At 48.4% G+C, this 19,695-nt stretch overlaps 1 protein-coding gene across 5 annotated transcripts in view; it reads right to left on the bottom strand.

Moving 5' to 3' along the window:
• The window catches only part of HIVEP3 (HIVEP zinc finger 3), a 288,536-nt gene that overhangs the window by 129,544 nt on the left and 139,297 nt on the right, over positions 1-19,695 (bottom strand). For all 5 annotated transcript variants that reach the window (XM_040534690.1, XM_040534687.1, XM_040534686.1 and 2 more), the window contains one exon: positions 5,029-5,108. The gene's annotated coding sequence lies outside the window, so the exon portion shown is untranslated. The remainder of the gene's footprint in view (positions 1-5,028; positions 5,109-19,695) is intronic.

Here is a 19,695-nt window from a genome sequence, read left to right as displayed (position 1 = left end):
CCAAGAAACCCAGTGTAGTAAAGAGAAGTGTCTTGGGAAAGGTGCTAAAAATAGGCCCTTTGGTTACCACAGCAAAGTGCCCAAACATGCACAGAAATATTTCAGTGCAAACAGAACCTGGATTTCACTCTTTTCTACCCCATCTCCCAAGCCCATATTGTGCCACTGCATGGCACAGGTAGCTGCAGTTAAAGTTCAGTATCTTTTCTCTGCACTGAGCTCCATCCCTCTCTTGTGTCCGCCTCGAACCTCAGTTGCTCGCAGCTGCCCAATGTTTCAGCTCAGCCCAGCAGGCCCTTCTGTAACTCTGAATGAACAACCATCAGCTTTCTAATTTGGGATCCAAGAACAAGTCTCGGAGCCTGGGCATGCTCCAGGAGACCAAGAGAAGTCACATTAATAGCTGCACTCTGCTTTGTACAGACCTCCTTAGCCCTGGGATCTTGGTAGGCTTTACAAATACCAGCTAAGCATCTGGATTCTCCATGAGAAAGGCATTACTTATTATCAGAGCAGGATTAGTAGCCAGTGAGTGATTTCTGAAGAGTGGCAGAAGAATGATGTGTGGCTGGACAAGGCTTCAACTCCCAGATAACAGCAAGAGAGTTGCTGTGTTGTGCTTTTTTTTTATTTTTTATTTTTTTTTTAAGATGCAAGTTTGGTATTTTTGTTTTTGTTTTTAGTATTTCTGCTTCTTCGGAGAATAATAATGCACTCGTTGGGGGTGCAGAAGCAGCCTCTGCCACGCTGGAGAGCTGTCTCTCATGCATCTGGAGCAGGACTTTGCAGGACTGGGGGACAAGCAGCAACAACAAGCCAGATGCCAGAAGCTGTGACCCAAAGGCATGTGTGCCTGTTTTGCATATGCTATCCCCTTCAGCACGTGCCAAGCGAAAGTCACTGAAACCAAGACGGCTCCAGGCAAGCAATGAATGGATTCTCGCAGCTCCTCGAGCCAGCAGGATAATCGGCAAGGCTGGGGACAGGAGGCACAGCCTTAGAATCATAGAATCATAAAATATCCCGAGTTGGAAGGGACCCATAAGGATCATCAAGTCCATCTCCTGAAGATGGGCCGATGAGAAGAAGATCTGCAGTTCAGGCTTGTTTGGGCAGCCTTCTCAATCACGTTTAAGAAGTTTGCCCATCAAGCAAATCTCCCCCAAATTAATGAACCTATCTTTTGATTTTATATATTCTCTCCTCATTTTTAGAAAAAGGGCACAGCTAAATTGTTTGCGTCTTCTGGTAAGGCTTTTCTTACGATCTTATGTGTTTTGCAGTGATCGTGGCTCTTTCTCCTACGTGTCCAAAATCAGATAAGTAACAAAGGGTTTCTCAGCCGGAGCCCACGCGGAGGTGCAGGTCAGAGCTGCAAAGACCCAAGCTGACTGACACCCAAGATCACTGCCCACCTCGCTACTGGGAGATGCTCAAGATGCTCTCTATCCTTCCCCCTTGTTTTGGTGCGGCGGTGTGCTACTCGCCCAGTAAGAAGTGGACGATGGTTACCAGTGCCCTACAGACTCCAGGTGGCAGGAGATGCCAACTTGTTCTTAAATATGTAAGTTCTGGGAAGAGCCGCATAGGAAGGTGCATGGGAGGGAGGAATTCACCAGGCTTAAGCTCAAAACAGCACTCCACAGGCAACAAAATTTAACCCCAGAAAGCATTACAACAAAATTTTTGGTGCTTGCTTAGCCTTCATACAAAATTAAAGGCAATCCAGTAAAAACACAGCCTTATCCTGGTAAGAAATCATCCACACGTTTTAATGTGCCACCTGCACATACTGCGCAACTCTACAAGGCCCTAAATATAAACAGACAGCCCTTTCCTGGCTGTTAAAATGAACACTACCTCAGCTTGTTCTCTGAGCAAGCCAAAATTATAGCTGTTTGGAGATCAGAAACATTTTAGGGTGGGACACGCTTTTTTTCTCTCTCTTCTTTTTACAGTGTTTGTAGTTTTATGAATAGGGCATTCATTGTGCCCTAACCCCAAAGATATATCCACCTTGGAGAGAGGGCTAAAATTAGTAGTAAGTATATTCCTAAAACTGTCAAGAGGAAAGCCAGCTCGTGTGGGATGCTATAGACGCGGCAGGCAAAACAACATCCCTAAAACAGCTGGGTCCTTTGCTGCACCTCTTGTTAGAGAGCTGGGGGGTTTGCAAAAAAAACCACATATGCACTGGTTGACCTATCTAAACAAAACAAAACAAAACAAAACAAAACAAAAAAAAGACTTTTTCCTGCAAAGTCCAGCAGCGGAAAGCCGTGCCAGCACATACATGCCTGACCAGACAGCTTCTGGGAGCAGAGTAAGCCTCAAGATGTGACTATGTGAGCAACGACTGTATTGAATTTCCATTCCAGAAGACACCAAATCATTTTACAGGCAGTAAATCCAGAGCTGATATCCCTTATTATGAAATAACAGGCAGGTCTGGATGGAGCACGCCACATCCATCAGCACAGAAGCAGGGGAGAGGCAAAAGAAGCCTCTTCATCACTCCTGGATGCTGCTGGGGAGCAGGAGAGAGGGATGGGGCACACACCTTGCACACACAAGTCTAGAAGTGGATAAGGGAAGCAGAGCCTCCCTGATAGCCCTGGCTGGAGCGAAACCCCCAGGAGCAGGCTGCTGCTGGATGTCTCTGTGGGTATGTACACGTACATCCCGAGCGTGCCCTCGGAAGCCTGCCGGTGAAGGGCACGCTGGTGGCAAGGCAGCACGCATCGCACATACCCCTCCTTTCCCAACCTTTGCTTACATTTCATCCGGTCTACTCTGACTCCAAGGTTTAATAAAATTGAATCCCAGCATGTCTTGAATTAATTAATTAGATCTCGTTCCAAGCTACCGTGCCAATTTCTGCAATTACGCTGTTGCTCACAGAGGAGCTCAGAGAGCGGCTGCATCCATCCCCGAGCAGCCAGGGGCTGGGGAGCTGAGCCGCAGCACGGCAGAGGGGTTGGTTTTAAAGCGCTTTGGGTTTTCTCCTCCTTCACTTCCCCACTAGAAAAACTCCTGCAGCATGACTGGTTGTGTCCCTGTGTATCACGAAGCCAGCCCTGCTCCGCTAAGCACCTGGAGCACAGCCCTGAGCCATGGAGCAGAATTCCCCCGGCTGCAAATTGAGTCTTTAGGCTTCAAAATTGGCGAGTTTGGGCTAATGGGGTAGTTGGTTTCATCAGTCCATCGGCATCAACTACAGATCTTTTGCCCCCTCCTATGTTCCTAGGTTTGCTTCCCTCTTCAAGTCATCTGCAGTAAAGTCTTATTTTATCCAATAATATATATATATATATATATATATATATAAAGGCAAAAATATTTTTTTTCGCCAGGAACAAGCTGTGGATGTTTGAGGGAAATTAAGATATTTTGACAAGACAGTAGGATTATTCTCTGTATTGCTCTTCCCTGATAGATGAGTTCCAACAAGTGTGACATCCCCCCACACACTCCATGGAGCCAACACAATCCTCCCAGCACTTCTAGCAATCTTTGCCCATCTTCACTGCCACAGCTAAGAGAAGAGCAATCTCAGGCGCTCTGCGACCACAGCAATGAGCATGGCATCATGGACAGATGTGGACAGCGGGACAGGAGATACTTCCCATTGCCTCATTTGCCCATTTTGCACCACTTTATGCAGTGTAATTAATTCTGACCTCAGAAGAGTCTCATCAGTTTTGCCTGCTGTCAGTGCATTGGGCAGGGACCCTGATGAAGTGCACTTGTTTACAAACACGTTAAAGCATATTTAAAACCCATTGTTTCTCGCTCCAGCTGCCCAATTACTTTTTACTCAGCTCCTGGACCCATACCAAAAGTAAAAAATGACAGATTGCCAAAAAGACCAGAGACAGAGGGGTGGAGGGAGGGGTGCAAAGCGGCTAGACAGCACAGCAGATGAATACATTATCCTGCTGCCTCTAGGAACGGAGGTCAGAAGCTGGACCAGGCTGACGAAACACTTGCAAAATTAAAGGTCAGTGAGAGAATGAGCTATAACGGCTGTTATAGAAGTATTTTGCTGATGGAGGAGCTCTGAGCTCTTGCTGGAGAGAGGCTACCTGCTGCTCCCTGGGGGGCAAAATCTGCCCCCTTATATTAGTGTTGGCCATTGGGACCAAAGACGTGACTATGCCACATGGCAGCATCCTCCCACCATTCTCCTCTTGCTGTGTCCATCTCTCTCACATCGGCCCAGTGACTCTCAGCCCTTAACACCCTCCCAGCACACATGCCAAGCCCTGCATTGTGCCACCATAAACGTGCTGGTGGTCAGTGTCAACGCCAGCAGCGCAGCATCTTCTCCTGGAGGGTTTTGTAAGAGCTCCATGAGCAGTATTTTCTTTCCACAAACTTCTCTAAAGTTAGGCAAGCAGCAGCGCTAAGAAGAGCAAATCTTTATCCATAAGTGAAGAAACTTCATGAAATTTGCAAGGTGCAGCTGCAAGGGAGAGCAGGTAAGGAAGGACAGGATTTGGGTACCTGATGGTCATGTCCTCAGCTACAAGGCACAAAAAAACAACAGCAGCCTCTGCTTCTAAATATTTTATATTAGGAAGTTGCTGGTTAAAGAGCCAGAAAGAAAACCGCAGCAGCAGGGAGCAGGAGAGGTGACCTCCGCATCTCCTGGGATCAGGCAGTTCCAGCAAGCACCCGTACAGGAGCACGGGCTGTTTCGGCTGGCTGGGCAGCTCCAAACAAGACCAATGGTACACACTAAGCAGAAATAAATACATAAAAAAAGGACTGAAAGCATGGATCAGTCCTTGCCACTCAGAACATCCTTTTAAACAATCGGTCACCAGACATCTCCTCTTGGAATTGCAAATTCCAGCAACCGCATCACCTCAAAGGGGCATAAAACCAGCAGAAAGCCCTGCAGACAGATGAAACCCCAAAACACCACGGCAATAGGCCCTGCAGCACACAGCTGCACACCCTGAGGTATCCCCACACTTCCCGAACCACAGAAGCGGGCACCGAAGCTGTGGCTGAGCCTCCTACCTGCTGGCCAGCTGCTACAGGTTCATCTCCGAAGCTTCGAGGAGGCTCAGGTGTTCCTGTGGTGACCTGGGAGAGGGAGCCTGGGGAGAAACACAGGAGACCTTGATGTAAAGTGGTGATCTGAAACAAAACATTCATGCCACAGGCCCACACATCCACTCCAACCGTGATAGTAACTTGTATGTTATTCTACTTGTTCCCACGGGGACATTAGGGCTTTTTCCTACTCGCCCTTTTGTGTTTCTTTTCTCCAACCCTTCTGCCACTGTTTTGGACTCGTCTTTGGTGACATTTTTCATTTTGCTGCCCCTCAGTTTGCTCTCCTCAAGAGAACTCCTCTGGAGAGGCACGTTTCCGAATGGGGCTGCAGCGAAGCAGGCTGACCCGCTCCACGCTTGCTCACCGTTGCCCTTCACGGTCAGAGCAGAGCTGCTGCTTGTGCAGCCGGGCTCATAAATGTTACATCTGAAATAGTTTTTGAAGAATACCACTGCAGGGACTTTTTTTTTTTTTTTTTTTTTTTTTTTCACACATGAAACGACTCATTTCCAGACGTACGAAGAGAAGGCACAGGGGGCCAGCTGGTGATGGGCTTTGCAGCTCTTCTGAAACCAAGGACCCTGAATGGGAACCAGACCCCATCCTGACCACTTCAGAGCTGGACCACGCAGGTGGGCACAGACCCACAGCTGTGCAACAGGGCAAGTGGCTCTCGGCATGGTCGGGAACCCTGATTGCCCTCTAACCCCAGGGCCAGCAGGGCTAAGCCTGAACAGAAATCCAAAAATCACAGCAGGTTATGGGAAGATGCTCAGGAAAAAAAAATACAATCACTAACCTGACTTTTGGCTTAAAACAGAACTAAAGAATAAGTTACTCTTATTGCTCTTTAGATACTCTTATTTTTCTTTATGTCTTATTACAGGCCTAAAGAATAACTTAGCCCTACTGTCTGATTAAATTCATTTTTCTTGTTGTGCAGGAGGAAATATCTACAGACAGTTCATACTCTGAGGATTTAATGGGGCTAACACTGTTAGCCCATCCAGCAATTCTTCATAACATCTTCCTCACCATGCCTTCTGCTGCCAGCAATTAGATTAAATAATTTTAAATCCGCATCCTTATTAGTGGCTTCTCTTGAAAACGTGTTGGCACACGCATGCAGATGCACAGAAAACTCTGTACAATGCTATTGCAAAAGCACACACAGACACACGAATGCCATGGCAGGACAGGGCTGAATATGGACAGTCAAAATACTATATATTAGTGTGAACAAAAAGCTAAAGGCACTGGTGAAACAAAAACACCCTACTTAATAATGCCAGACAAAGAAAACAAACAAACAAACAAAAAAAATTATATCTTCATCTTGCCGCTGTCTTGCAAAACAAAATTGATCAAATTTAGCAAGGGTAAAGGATGCAAAAATGCTACAAAAACAGTTTAAGAACCCACAGAGGTGGTGAGTAAATGTTGATTTTACGCAACACCATGAGCATGGATCAATTAGTTCCTGAAGCACGTGCTATAAACAAACATCCTTTTTATCCTTTCTTTTTTTTTTTTCCTAAATTCTGTTTAGGGACTTTGCTGTCCCTTTCTCAAACCTGAATTTACCTAAGGTTTCACAGCAACCTTGAAGGCCCAGGTCTGTTTCCATCCTGCTCTGTGCTTGCCCCCACTGAACCAGCAGGGTTCCTGAAGCACCAGGACACCCGCCCTGTGCTCTCTCTCGACACACACACCCCAATCTCCACGCTAGGGAACACAGAGGTGGCTGTGCCACCGTGCTCATGGGCACTCAGTGATGCTACAGAGCCCCGTATCCCGGTCAGCTTCCCAAAGGGAAACCAGGGGACATCTCTGCCCCTCTCCCCATGATGCTGCTCTGCCAAGCTCCAGTGTGACCAGAGCCTGTCGAAAGACCCCATCCTGCATTATTTATACCCATTCTTAAGCCCGTGTGCAGCTGTTTTCTTTCCTTCTTCCTTTTTTTCCTTACTCTGAGCAGTGGCATCCAGCAAGGGGGACAGTGCAGTCATCTTCCAGGGGAAGGAGATAGGTCCATCTCTCCATCCCTTCCCCTCTTGGTTGGCTTCACCCCTTTCTCACCCCCAGGAGGTGCAGGAATTACACAGTAAATCTGATGGAGTGAGTGAGGATCCCAAGGTCCCCAGGAGCGGAGGGGTGAGGACGGGGCTGCACTGCCCCATCCTCCAGGGCACCTTCACCTGGGAGGTGCAACCCTACAGGGACGAGTGCCCCTGCTCAGCAGGACCAGCCTGACCCGGGTGTCAGAGGCCACTCAGATGGGAAAGATTGTGCCACTGCCCACAAAAAGTCCCCTGCAACTGTCCCTCTGCCCCAAAGTGTAGTGGTACTGTGTTATTTGCTTGACACCAGCATCAGGAAGCTTGCCACAGGCTCACCGCTCCCTGCACCACTCAGCCCCATGTCAGCCTCCCACAGACCCAAAGGCTGTAGAGCCATGCCCACGCATTGCTATCCTGGCAGATTCACCCTCCCAAGGAGCAGCAATGTGTAGGCCAGGCAAAGAAACAACCTAACATTGCCCCAATTGTTTCCAGCTCCCTAACAAGCCAGTTCAGCCCACGCTTGTACCAAGTTTGCAGCCCTGTTGACGTTACGGGTACCCGCTCCATCCCGCTGGTGATTGATGCACTTAATTGCGTGGCCGTGAGTGCACGTGTGGGTCCCTGAAGGCATTGCTCGGGGAACGCGCGGAAAATCTGGCTCTGGTACAGTGTTGCTCTATTTTACCTTCTTTACTGCTTGAAAAACATTTGGCCGTTGCTGAAGAGAGCCAGGCTAGACGCATACATTACAGCCCGCTCCAGAAATAGCACATGCTGGCTTGCACAATTTTTGCAGCTAAAAAGCTTCCTTTCAGCTCAGCAGCCTGTCCCCGGCCATAGAGCAGCTCTGGAGAAGTCAAACCACAGCTCCGGAGCCTGCGGCTGGGGATGAATCATTTCAGGCAGGTTTCCTGACACTGAATGCAGGTGAACAAAGCGTTAGCAGGTTTGATTTCCTCTCCCTCAGTGCCAGCACCTGGGTATCTTATGCGAAGTGTTTAATGAGCTAATTCGTACCTTGGAGAAGAAGCTGTATGTCAAAGCTGAGTTTAGAAAGCAGAGGTGTGCGGATTTAATGCTAGGCCTGGCAAAGAGCTATGCGTATGCTGAGCAGGGCCAACCTCACACAACCTGGGTATCACACAGCTGGGTCTCAAAGGCAGGTCCATTCTCAAAGCCAGCTCAGCCCAAGGATTTTCCTTGGAATCCACCACTTTGAGCAAAATACGATGGTTTCCAATGATAGCCCCATCCACAGGATATGTGCAGTTTGTGTTTTGGGTTGGATTCAGGCTGGGGAGCTCTGGATGAGAAGCTCTTCATTTTCTGTTAGGGTCTGAGGCCTCCAGTCAGCCGTGAGAGGTAAAGGAGCAGAGTGGAAAGCAAAACCAGTTACTGGAACAGGGCACGGTTACATCAAATTCTGACCTTGCTGGAACCCCATCTCTGAATATGGGCAAAACATCCCCCACAGATCTCCAAGTACCACTCAGCACAGTCTGTGATCATGTATGCAATCTCAAGTGCTAACGGGAGACCACCATCACCTGCAGAACATGACCAGCGAAACAACTGCCAACATCCCAGCCCATGTCTACAGACCCCTTCTTACACATAAACCTATCAGAAGGGCTGAAAAAAATGAATATCTCTCACACTAATCAAAAACCACGGTTGGTATCAGGAGCTATAAACCAGCCACTTGATTTGAATACTTGCACCACATTCACGCACCCCATCCAAGATGCATGCTCAACACAGCATCACTGACATGTCCCTGCTGCAGCACCTCCACAAGGCATCCAGCACCAGATAGATGGATCCGGCTTGCAGACTGCACAGACCCATGCTGCCCACACACCCACTTGTCTGGGATCGCCATACCTCCAGTTATCCAGTCGCAGCTGGGTTTTGGACTATTGCATTTCTAGAAATCCACCAAAAATAGTCAAAGGATTATTTTTTTTCCTCCATTCCCTCAACACAGCATCTGGGTGGAAAAAAAAAGATCTAGGGTATCCTAGACACTGGTGTGTGCACTGAGGCAATCTCAGGATCACAAGGACATAAGGCTTCCCTTACGTCATGGGCTTGAACTTGGAATATGACAATCCAACATAAACTGTGTCCACTAAATCTAAACATGAAGAAATGCCAGTCACTTTTAGGAATGACAGGACTTCCTAGAAGATCCTGATGTGCAGGGGTGGTGGTGACGAGTGCCAGCACCCCTGCACAGCACGATGTGGCCCCAGCAGCAGGCTGGGTCACGACGCGCACAGGAAGACCGAGCGCTGCCTACAAGGGGAAAGCAGGGCTCCCTCCCCTCCTTGGGGCTGCTTTTATAGGCAAGGCTTTCAAACACAGGCCAGACGAAGAGCAGCACACAAGGACCATCCCACACGTGCACGTCTTGCAGAACACATGCAGATTGCTGTGCCTCTCCTGCTTTCCCCTTTCCCTGTGAGAAAACCCCCTTTTTTTGGAGAACAACACTGCTCAGGGTATCACTCAGAGAAAAAGGGGAAAATAGAGAGCATTAGTATTCAGCCTGCTACAGGGGACAAACGCCATTGACTAGCTATCACAAGTACCTCAGCTAGACCCTAAATCTGTAGGGAAGGGCTTCCCAAGGCCAATATGGGTTTTTGCTGCTCACATCCCCAGCTCTCAGCAGTGTCTGACTGCATTGGCTTGGGTCAAAATCTTCATCTGTGATTTACTGCTGCCTGTGACACCAATGGCTTTACCGGTGGCGTTAAATAACTGCGATGCTCTGGGGACACCCGAACCAGTAGTTTTTTTCATCCCTTACCACCTCACCACGTCAGGGCTGGCTGGGCTCTTTCAAACACCAGAGCGGCAGACAGAGCCTCGTGTGCCTCTCTTTTCCTAGTGAGGCACTACAGACTCTTTATATCATTAACCCAGACATTTTGCCTAGCACACTTGATTTAGAGCTTTTTTTAGGAAGATTAAATAAATAAATAAACCCGCAGGCAGCTGTTTGCCTCCTGGATTGCAGCGAAACTTCGGTGCTTTGCAACCTGGAAAACAGAGTCCAGCATTTTTTTAAAAGTCCTGGCCGGTTGTTATAGCAACATATGCATGTGCGGATGTGTGTGCATGTAAAATAGACTCAGACCCAGGTTGTCACGGGCAACAGGAGTCAGCTTCGAAGTCGAACCAAACTTGCTGCCTTGCCTGGTGTCATGCGAACGCCGCAGCCAGCTCCGACGGGGCCGGGAGCCGGGAGCTGTCCCAGTATCTCGCTGCCGGTGCCAGTTGCTGGCTGAGAGCTCAGTGCCGTCTCGCAGCTGATTCAGCTCCTTAAGAAGAGGGTAATTTTCTTTATCCTGTTTGCTTCCTCCTCCCTTGCAGGCTGCCACAGCACCTTAACCCAGCTGGGTAAGACAAGCTCATGGCTCTCTCCCAAACAGATGGCTGCAAGGAAGGTCCAAAAATAATCTAACCCATTTGCCTGTGCATTTTGAGCCTGCTTTGCTGATTGGCAGACCCTCCGGAGACCACCAGAAGAAGCAGATGGTCAAGACATGAGATCAGAGCTGGAGACGGAGATGTCAATCAATAGGTTGGAGTGCCAGGCTCCGGGACGTGGTCGGGAGCAGGCAGCTACAGCAGCACCACGCAGGCGAGGCTGCACGGTCCCATAAGGACAGCGTGTGAGTAATGAGGCTGGCTGCAAAGTCTGGTTTTTGATTTAAAAAAAAAAAAAAACACAACACATTTCACAGCCTTGTCATGCTACAAGAGTCAGCCCTTATAATGTTTTGCACCCCTGGAATGCAGCTGATGTGCTGAGCCTCTGTCGATCTCCCCAGAAAACTCCCGTGCAGAAGTAGGCAAAAAAATAGTAGTGAAAGAGCAATGACATGATATAGCCATTGCAGAAACAAGAGCGGGGTAAAATCTCAGGAAATCACAATTATTGCAATTCCTCTGGTGGTAGGCTCTGTAATGAGCCTATTTTCCTGGGTTAAAAAAAAAAAAAAGAAAAAAAAAAAAGGATGTATATTCAATATGTCTTTCTGGGTCTTGGGCTACCACCTAGCTGCACTGGTATTGCAGAACAGAGCATCAAAAACAAGGCAACAGCAAAATTATCCCCTTCATCCCTTCACGTAGGTTACTGGTCAAATGTCTCAGGGTGATGCAGTTCCACAGCACCCTCAGCACGGGGCTGTAACACAAAAACTCCAGCCTGGTCTGGAAGCCTATTTGGGGTGAGGGACGCAGGCTGCAAAATGCAAAAAAAAACTACCGCTTGTCCAGGAATAAGCAACACGGTGAGTGGAGCACTGATCCCTTCAGTGAGGTTAAAGAACCCAAATCTATATTTCAGTTAAGTGTAAAAATAAATAAATGAATGAATGAATGAATGAATAAATAAGGTGGGAGGGAATAAGTCTGCAAATAATTGATGGGTGTAAACACCAGATCAGAAAGAAATTATCTAGAAGGGGCACTTTGCCAATGGAGTAGGTTATGGAAAGGAGAGCTTAGCCTGAGTACTACAAAAACACGCTGCCAGAGAGAACAGACAGCATGGGGACTGGAACACCTCCTGAGGAAGGTGGTGGAAGACCCATTAATGCATTCACCACGAAGCTGGGCAGAGCCCTGGAAAACACTCCGTGATGCTCTGCTGAGCGCTAGCTCCTGGGAGAAGGAGCGAACCCGATCTAACATGCCTCTTCCTGCTCTGAAGTCTGGATTGTAGCAACTCCAACCCCCAGCATAATCCTTTATTTTTTAAATCCTCCTGATTTCTTCATCCATGTTCACTTTTACAGCAAATCCCTGTTCTAGCGAGAACATCATGTATGTCATCAATGACAGCAAACAAAACCTGGAGGCATGATGTTCATATCCTCTACCCTGCTGTTTGGGCTTTTTCTCCCCTTTCTCCAGGGGCACAGCTTGCACCAGTTTAGCAACTTTACTGCTATACTATAAGGTCCTAGACCACCCCATGGAGCTGTACGAAGTATTAACGTCAGTGCCAAATAATTTCATTCTCTTTTGTGATTTACTCGCTGCATTTATTGTTGATGCAAAGTGCTGCGTTAACAAACTTCGGAACAGAAAGCCTTTTTTGTTGTAAAATTCATCTTTATGTAAAGCAGAAGCACCAGGAATCCTCTCCACCACCCAACTCCTCTTACCAATGGCTCACGCCAAAACAATGTTTCAGCATCATTCAAAAGGCACACGGGCTTTAGACAGACGTCTTTGCGAAGAAAAAAAAAAGTGTCTATGTGTAAGGAATGCCCAGGCATCCCACCCCAAAATCCCGGATGTTCACATCTGAAGCATCTGCACATGTGCTTGCAGAGCCATTTGTAGGAACTGTCACACACATTCACTGTGGCTGCTCGCAGAATTGGGGCCATGCATCCAGACAGACGGCCAGTGCCGCGCCACGGCCAAGGTGCAGCTTTCCCCCCTGCTGGTGCAGCAGCCAGGGGATGGGGTCAGGTCAGAGGGGGCAGCACCGGCTCAGGTCTGGCTTAGATTTACAGCACAGGTCACGCCTGGCTATTCTGGGACATGCCGGGGGTGGCCGAAGAAGCAAAACAACACCGGCTCTCATTTCTGCCTGACACTTGCTGCTTTTAAGGGCTTACGCTCAGCCTCCCGTAAAAGCAAATGCACGAAGACCGAATGCATCGCGCAGAGCCCGAGAAGTTTGGACCCTCTAAACCCACCCCCAGCCACACGCTTCTCGTTAGCAGCCAGACCACTATTGCACACAGCTGAGCGGGTAATTTTAGCTGTCTGCAGAGTGCCAGGAGATGACAGCATCCCCGAGGGACCGGCGGAGGGAGGTCTGCTCGGAGGCCCCGCCACCACCTCGCTAACCGAGGTCCAGCAGCCGGGTGCATCCCCCCGCACCCAGCACCACGGCTCCTCCAGGCACCGGCAGCACTTCCAAAGACTCTTTACAAGTAAAGCTGCCATGAATGCAGACGTTTGTTGCCCCACAGCTTTATTTTTTAACCCGCGGTGCAATGTTGCTGTAAGAAATTGAATACTTGAGCATTAAGTATGTGTTACAGTGCTGCCTTATACAGCAGCAAAGTGATTAATTAAAATTTACAAGAGCAATCCAAATGCCTAAACATGTTTCTTGGCGGCAGCTCCTATAACCCACTGCCAATAACATCTCGAGCTAACGACAACCCCAAAGTCAACCTCTGGGAGCCATGAAGAGCCTCTCTGAGCTAAGCCAGTTGGTAACAGGAGAAGAACGAAGAGATACGCAGTTCTTCAGGAAAAACAAAGCACGTGAACACAGTAATGTCTGGGATGTTTGGCTCGCGCTGGGAGTAGCCCTATCCCAAGTCACAAATCCTGGCCGAAGCCCAGTTTTGTTATATACAGCATTGAAAATGCCATATAAAAGAGAGAAAGAGCCAAGTTCACATCCAGCGCCACGATCCACGAGATGCAGAACACTTCCAGCCAGCACTGAGCTGTGCCAAACACTTTGCAAAATCAGAGGCTAAATTATTCCCTGGGAGAGTTTCTTCACAAAGCTCCAGAGGATGCACATATTGATCACGCTTCTTCCCCGCTACCCCCAAATCCGCCCGCTGAATATAATCCAATAACTTGATACTTTGGGTAACCTTTGAAAACCTAAAATTGAAATTTCCCACAGGCAATCCTCAAGACTAAATTAGAGCCAAGGGGGTAAGACTGGGGTTAAAGCTGTTGATTTAAATGGAAAAAACAGTCAGGAAAACATCACAGTCAACTGTGGCAGGTTTACAGAGGTGCAGCCCATCAGAGCCAGTCCAGTCACTGGAAACTGGTTGCATAAATCAAACAAATGAGAATGGAGAGACTCTTTAAAGTCCGCTCTTACTGTTTTATTCTCTTAAAAACAGGTTTCCCTTGCAGCATGTAAATAAATGCAAAACTTTTAGTGTGCTGAACTCAGCTACGCTGGCTGCTAGAGAAACTCCTTTTTATTTCATTATCATCATTAAATAATGTCATTGTTTTCAAAGTACACCAGTTGCTTACTGGTAATGATTTCACTGCCATGAAATAAACCTTGCAACGATGACTGCGAATCTTACTCATGGAAACACAGCTCATTTGTAACTTTACTTTAGACACTTAAATCAGTATGGATCAACTCAGCCCTACTGGAATAATAATTTCAGCAGCAGTGTCAAAAAGCAAATGAAAAATAAAATGCCTTACTCCATGTAAAAATAATTGTGCTGTCCAACCGCTTCTCTAAAGAACCCTCTTAGCTTTCCCCCCTCCAACTGGAAATTTGTCATGGCACAAGTCCTGCACTCGGGAAGGAGATCTTTACAGATCTTTACAGCTCCCATGAACATTCACTCTGCTTCGCCAAGTTACACACACCTGAAAATCGTCATCTGCACTTACTTGGGGCTAAATTCTCTGGTCCCTGCTGTGCTCCGAATGCTGGGCACCGAATACCTCCCTGCAGCCCCTGTGCCTGGTTGTGGTGGCCCTGCCCCGCTCCCCAGAATCGCCGCAGCCCCTTGGGAAAGGAGCGCTGGGCTGTAGGAGCACACTTGCTTGTCCTCTAGTCCCTGCTGTTTTAGTGACCCATGATAATGCCACGGTTTCTGGTGGTTACAAGCTGGAGCAATGGCTCCTATTGATCTTAAGAGCCAGGCAAATATAATTCAAAACTCGTACAAATAAGATATGGGAAAAGTTGCATAAGCACAGCTGGGAACTGAAGCCAGGACTGACTCAGTCTGGCAAATCGCCCCAGCCAGACACATCCTGCTTGTCACAGGTTGTGCTACCCTCCCTGCTGGACCACCTCTCCCAAAGGAGTCCTGATTTTTTTTTTTTTTGATTTTTTTTAACCAGTGTGCTGGGAATGAGCTGTTTAAGCTAATTAGCAAATCTGACCTGCGTTCCCTGTAAACTGCTCCCAGAAAGACCAGTTCACACAGAGGGGACCCGCTGGTGCAACCAGTTAGTCGTGCAGCGGCAGCGAGCTCTGCGAGCAGGAAAGGGCAGGTTCCCGCTCCTGCAGCACTGCTTCTGTTTGCTTTTTCTTAAAATCATCGGAAGTGAGAGACAAGCTTTAATTAAAGAATGTTTATTTGTAAAGTTGAGAAATGCCAAAATTACAGCTGGCTCTACAAGCTTAATTTGTTCCATTGTGTGTATGAACAGGGTTTTATTCAGATGAAGAGGTACCTTTTTTTTATTTATTTTTCCTTTTTTCTTTTTTCTTTTTCTTTTTTATTATTAAGTTTGTGCAAGTTTTACAGGACTTCTGCCTCGCTGTGCTCCTGGATGGCCAGTGAACAGGGTGGAGCAAGCCAAGAGACCAAAGCTAGCACTATGTGATATCAGACAAGGCTGACCTATTATCTAGAATATCTTAATGTTCTCTTCATGCAATTGCACTTACATTGTCAGATAATCCAATTCAGATGGGAATAGTTCTCCTCCCGAGCCACAGTTCATTGTCCTTAAAAGCACCAAACCCGGGGCTGGTCAGGGAGAGGACCGCCAGTGACCGCCAGCTGCGCGGTTATGTGGTCCTCAGGCTTTTTCCCTGCCAAGTCTTTAACCCTTCAGCTGCACAGACTGACCACTGCACTAAAGTCTAGCATGGCCACTAATTTAGCAAATCATCAACTGCCCAGAGCTCAGATTTTGTCCCTAACCTCCATATTCTGTAGCAGCCTGGCTGCGCAAGCGCAGATGCGGAGATGTGACTAAGAGCATGACATAAGTCCTATTACTTGGGTGTCGACACTTACAGAATTTGTCTATCTATAGCTTCAAAATCACGTACGATGTTACTAAGCATCTGCATGTCTAAACTTATGGCGGTTTTCATCGCGTTTTCGCGCATTGTTTCTTGAAACAAGGAGAAAAGCAGCTGCAAATAGGGGTGCACCTGGAGCAGGACAACCCTTCAGTAGCAGTGCAGGACATGATGGTGACAATATAGGTAAAGCCAGCGCCCTTTGGCTTCTTTGCAGGGGGTAAAAAAGGGATAAAAACCGAAACAAAACCCAATGTGTTAATGTTAGTCTTTGGAAAGTGGAGACAAGTAGGCTGGGAGCACACAAAGGGGCACACTGCCTGAGCAGGCAGGAGGGCAGAGGGGCTTGGGGTCGGAGGGAGGGGATGCTGTGACCCAGAAGGGACACCAGAGCTGGAGGAGCAGCTCCCTGTCCTGGAAGGAAACCCTCAGCAAGGAGGGTAAGAGCCATCCTGAGGCTTCAGGTATTTCTGGTTTTGCCTTGATCTTGTGACATGAGTGGTGCAGATAACCTTCTGCAAAGTCCTCCCCTTTCATTTCCTTCAGTTTTCTCCCGGAAGGCCTGAACAAGAAGCTAAAATACTCGGAGGAATGGAGCTCTAGGAACCCCAGACTTTAACTACCTAGCCCCAGGGGAGGCTGAGCAAAGTGGGTGTCCAGTCCTCACCCAGTCTTCTCCTGTGGGAAGCAGGCAGACTCAGGGGAGCTCAAATTCAACACCTGTCTGGGTCCAGACACTGCAGCCTGATAAATAGCTGGGCAAAGAAACCTTTATGAAAGTAAACAGGAGCGGAAATTAACTTGCATTAATCTCTAAACAGTTAAACAAATACCATTTATTCCACGCTGATGGTTCATAAACGCTCACTTACAAAAGTGACGTTTGCCCTGAGGATGCTGGAGTGTTTCACACACTAAAAAACCCCCTCTGTCTATCCTGCCCTGTGTCAATCTGATCCTCCCGTGCTCAGTTACTGCTTTTCAGTATTATTTTTTTCAGTAATTTTCTCCACGCTCTCAACATACCCATTTTAGTTTATCACAATGGTGATTTTCCTTGTCTTGGTGTTTAGCAGAAGATCGATCTTGCCAGAACAGCTCAGGCTGGAAGAGACCTTAAAGACCATCTGGCTCTGACCCCCCCTGGGCAGGGACACCTCCCACCAGATCAGCTTGCTCCAAAACCTCTCGAAAGCCTCCAATTCCTCCCCAGTACCCCTCAGCACCCAGGGAAGCTCCCCTCTGCCCCAGGCAGGCAGGGACTGGAGGTGGTCCCTGCGGCTGCTGCCTGCCCCTCGCAGGGCACTGGCAGGTAGGAGAGCTGTGTTGTATTTATCACTCCCTTACTGGTACAAGGGCATCGTGTCAGGAGACCCATTTAAGCTCTATTATAACTCCTTTTGACTGACAGGCAGAAAGTAATGAGTGTCATTGCCTGAGGAAGGCCAGACGTAAAGGAAGCTCTAAATAGACCTGTCAGAGAGATGCTAAAGAGACTAATACATCAAATAAATCAGCACCCGATACATAGAAATCTTTTAATCTACCAGTGTTTCGATTCTAAATGTTTACCAAGGCCCAGCATCTATAATGCGGCATAGGTAATACTCTTTTTCCTTTATAAATAATTGTAATGACCCTTCTAAGTATATGTCTGGATTTCTTTTCATGAAAAACAAGAAAAAGAGGAGGAGAAAAGGAGCGGCAGGCTGCCAGGGATCCGAATGCTTCAGTAGCTGACAAAAGACAAGAGAATTTGGGCTGTTTTTTTTTTTTTTTCCTTTGGAATGATGAATTCACAAGTTGTTATGGGAACTAGCAGCACAGATGATGCCCCAAAGGAGCACTGAAGAATGCCTATAGGATCTGGAGGGATAATAATGTAACACAGACGGCTGTAATATGCGTGGCCTTCACCAAAACTGTATGACAATTTGTAACCTAATACTCACAGCGCACGGTCTGTGTGCCAGCACAAACCCAGAGCCCATGCAACACATCAGACCCAAACTATGTGACTATGTGGCTGGAGTCCTTGCAGGGGCAGCTCTGGCCCTCTCCCAGCCCTCCTGGCCATCAGGAGAGCATCCATCCTTGTTTGTTTATTTACTTTAACAACACATTAATTTTCCTTCGCGCTACCTCACATTTTCCAGGACCTCTGTGCTTGCACACTACTGTATTGCTGGGGAGGGAGAAGGGAGGAGAGCTGGCATCCGCACAAGCACGTGTTGGAGATTTGAGCAGCAAGGGAGACCCGGGGGTCAGGTTTTATCTCTGCGGAAGGCAGCCGAGGCTACCAGCTCTGCACAGACAACACGTGCACCTCTCCTTCCAGCCTCCTTTCGGGTGGTGGGACCAAAGGTGTATTTGGAAGATGGGCTCAGACCTTCTAGACTCCTGTGTGTCCCAAGAGAAAGGAATGCTCAGCTGTGTCCCACAGCCAGACCTGCTGCAGTGCCTACAGGTGGCTCACAGATGCTTGTCCCATCGTGGAGGTGGACGAGGGCTTTTGCTGCTCCTGTCCCGGCTCTGCACACCCACAAGCCTGCTAAAAGTGTCAGGCAGGCTGAGGGTCCCCCAGCACTGGGCAAGCAAAGGCCCTTGGGTTGCTTTCCAAATGGGAAAACTTAATTTATGAACACCTTCGTGCTCATTTCCATTTAAAGGAGAGTTACAGCACAGGCTGTAAGGAAGAGCAGAGCTCATACTACACGGATCACATCTAAACCTAGGGGCTAACTATCGGTTAGTTGTATTGGATCTGTGGGCAATACATAAATCTACCCATACCTGGAACTGCAGAAATCATGCAAGGTCTCGACCTCAGATAGTGTCTGTAGAACATATAACAGCATATGCTACTGGCCAGATCAGGAATACTCCCCAGTGACCCAGATGGTCCCAACAGCTGGCTCAAAGCACCACAGCCATGCAGCATCCTTGGGACGACCCTCTGTGGGAGCTCACCACAGACAGGCCACGGTAACTTGGGGCTTCCAGAGCAAAAGCGACACGTGCATGGCTTGACAAGCACTCAGCATGCAAACTGTTGCCATGGAAGATGCAGGATCCCAGCAGGAGTGCTGAGATGTTACTGAGCTCTGTGAAAAGCCCTGATAAGAAGTGCTACCAGCAACTCAAACCCATCAGCACAGCCCTGAGCTTGTCCCCGTGCTTTGTAACTGTAGCTTACAAGGTATCCTGAAGCTATAGGAAAATGCTAGAAGAGGTGTTCAAAAGAAGAGCGGGACAGAGTCCCAAGTCACTGCCACCTGCATTTGCTCAGTACTGATACCTACGGGATGGGAATTGCTCAGCGACTGGGCTCCGTTTGCAGGTCTCTGTGGGGCTGCGGTCTGGCGATAAGGACAAACCTCACCGTGCCTCCCCCGAAGCTGCCACTCACGTTTGGAAGGAAGTCCAGCAGTGCTGCCAAGGCACCTCGCAATCCGCTTTCCACAACCTCCTTTTTGCTGAGCTGTTCTTGCAAATGCCTACAAGTCTCCTGACAGCACGCCAGGCTGGGGCCGGCCGCATTCCCCCAGCCCGCTCTCGCTGCCCATGCGCGGCCGGGCAGGGGCAGCCCGCAGGGAGCCACGGCACCAACCCGCCCTTCACATCCCACACCTGCAGCAGGGCCTGCCCAGAACACGCTCTCCGGATTTATGCCCGGAGTGTATTTATACACAGGCTATAAATAAAGCGCGTGGCTTGCCAGTCGGCCCTACTCCGGCGTTCACCTCTTCCGTTCACCTG

Source organism: Cygnus olor, chromosome 23 (genome assembly GCF_009769625.2).
Source record: "Cygnus olor isolate bCygOlo1 chromosome 23, bCygOlo1.pri.v2, whole genome shotgun sequence".
In the NCBI taxonomy this organism is placed as follows: domain Eukaryota; kingdom Metazoa; phylum Chordata; class Aves; order Anseriformes; family Anatidae; genus Cygnus; species Cygnus olor.
Note: the sequence above shows the minus strand (reverse complement) of the source record. Positions and strands in the feature narration are given on the sequence as shown.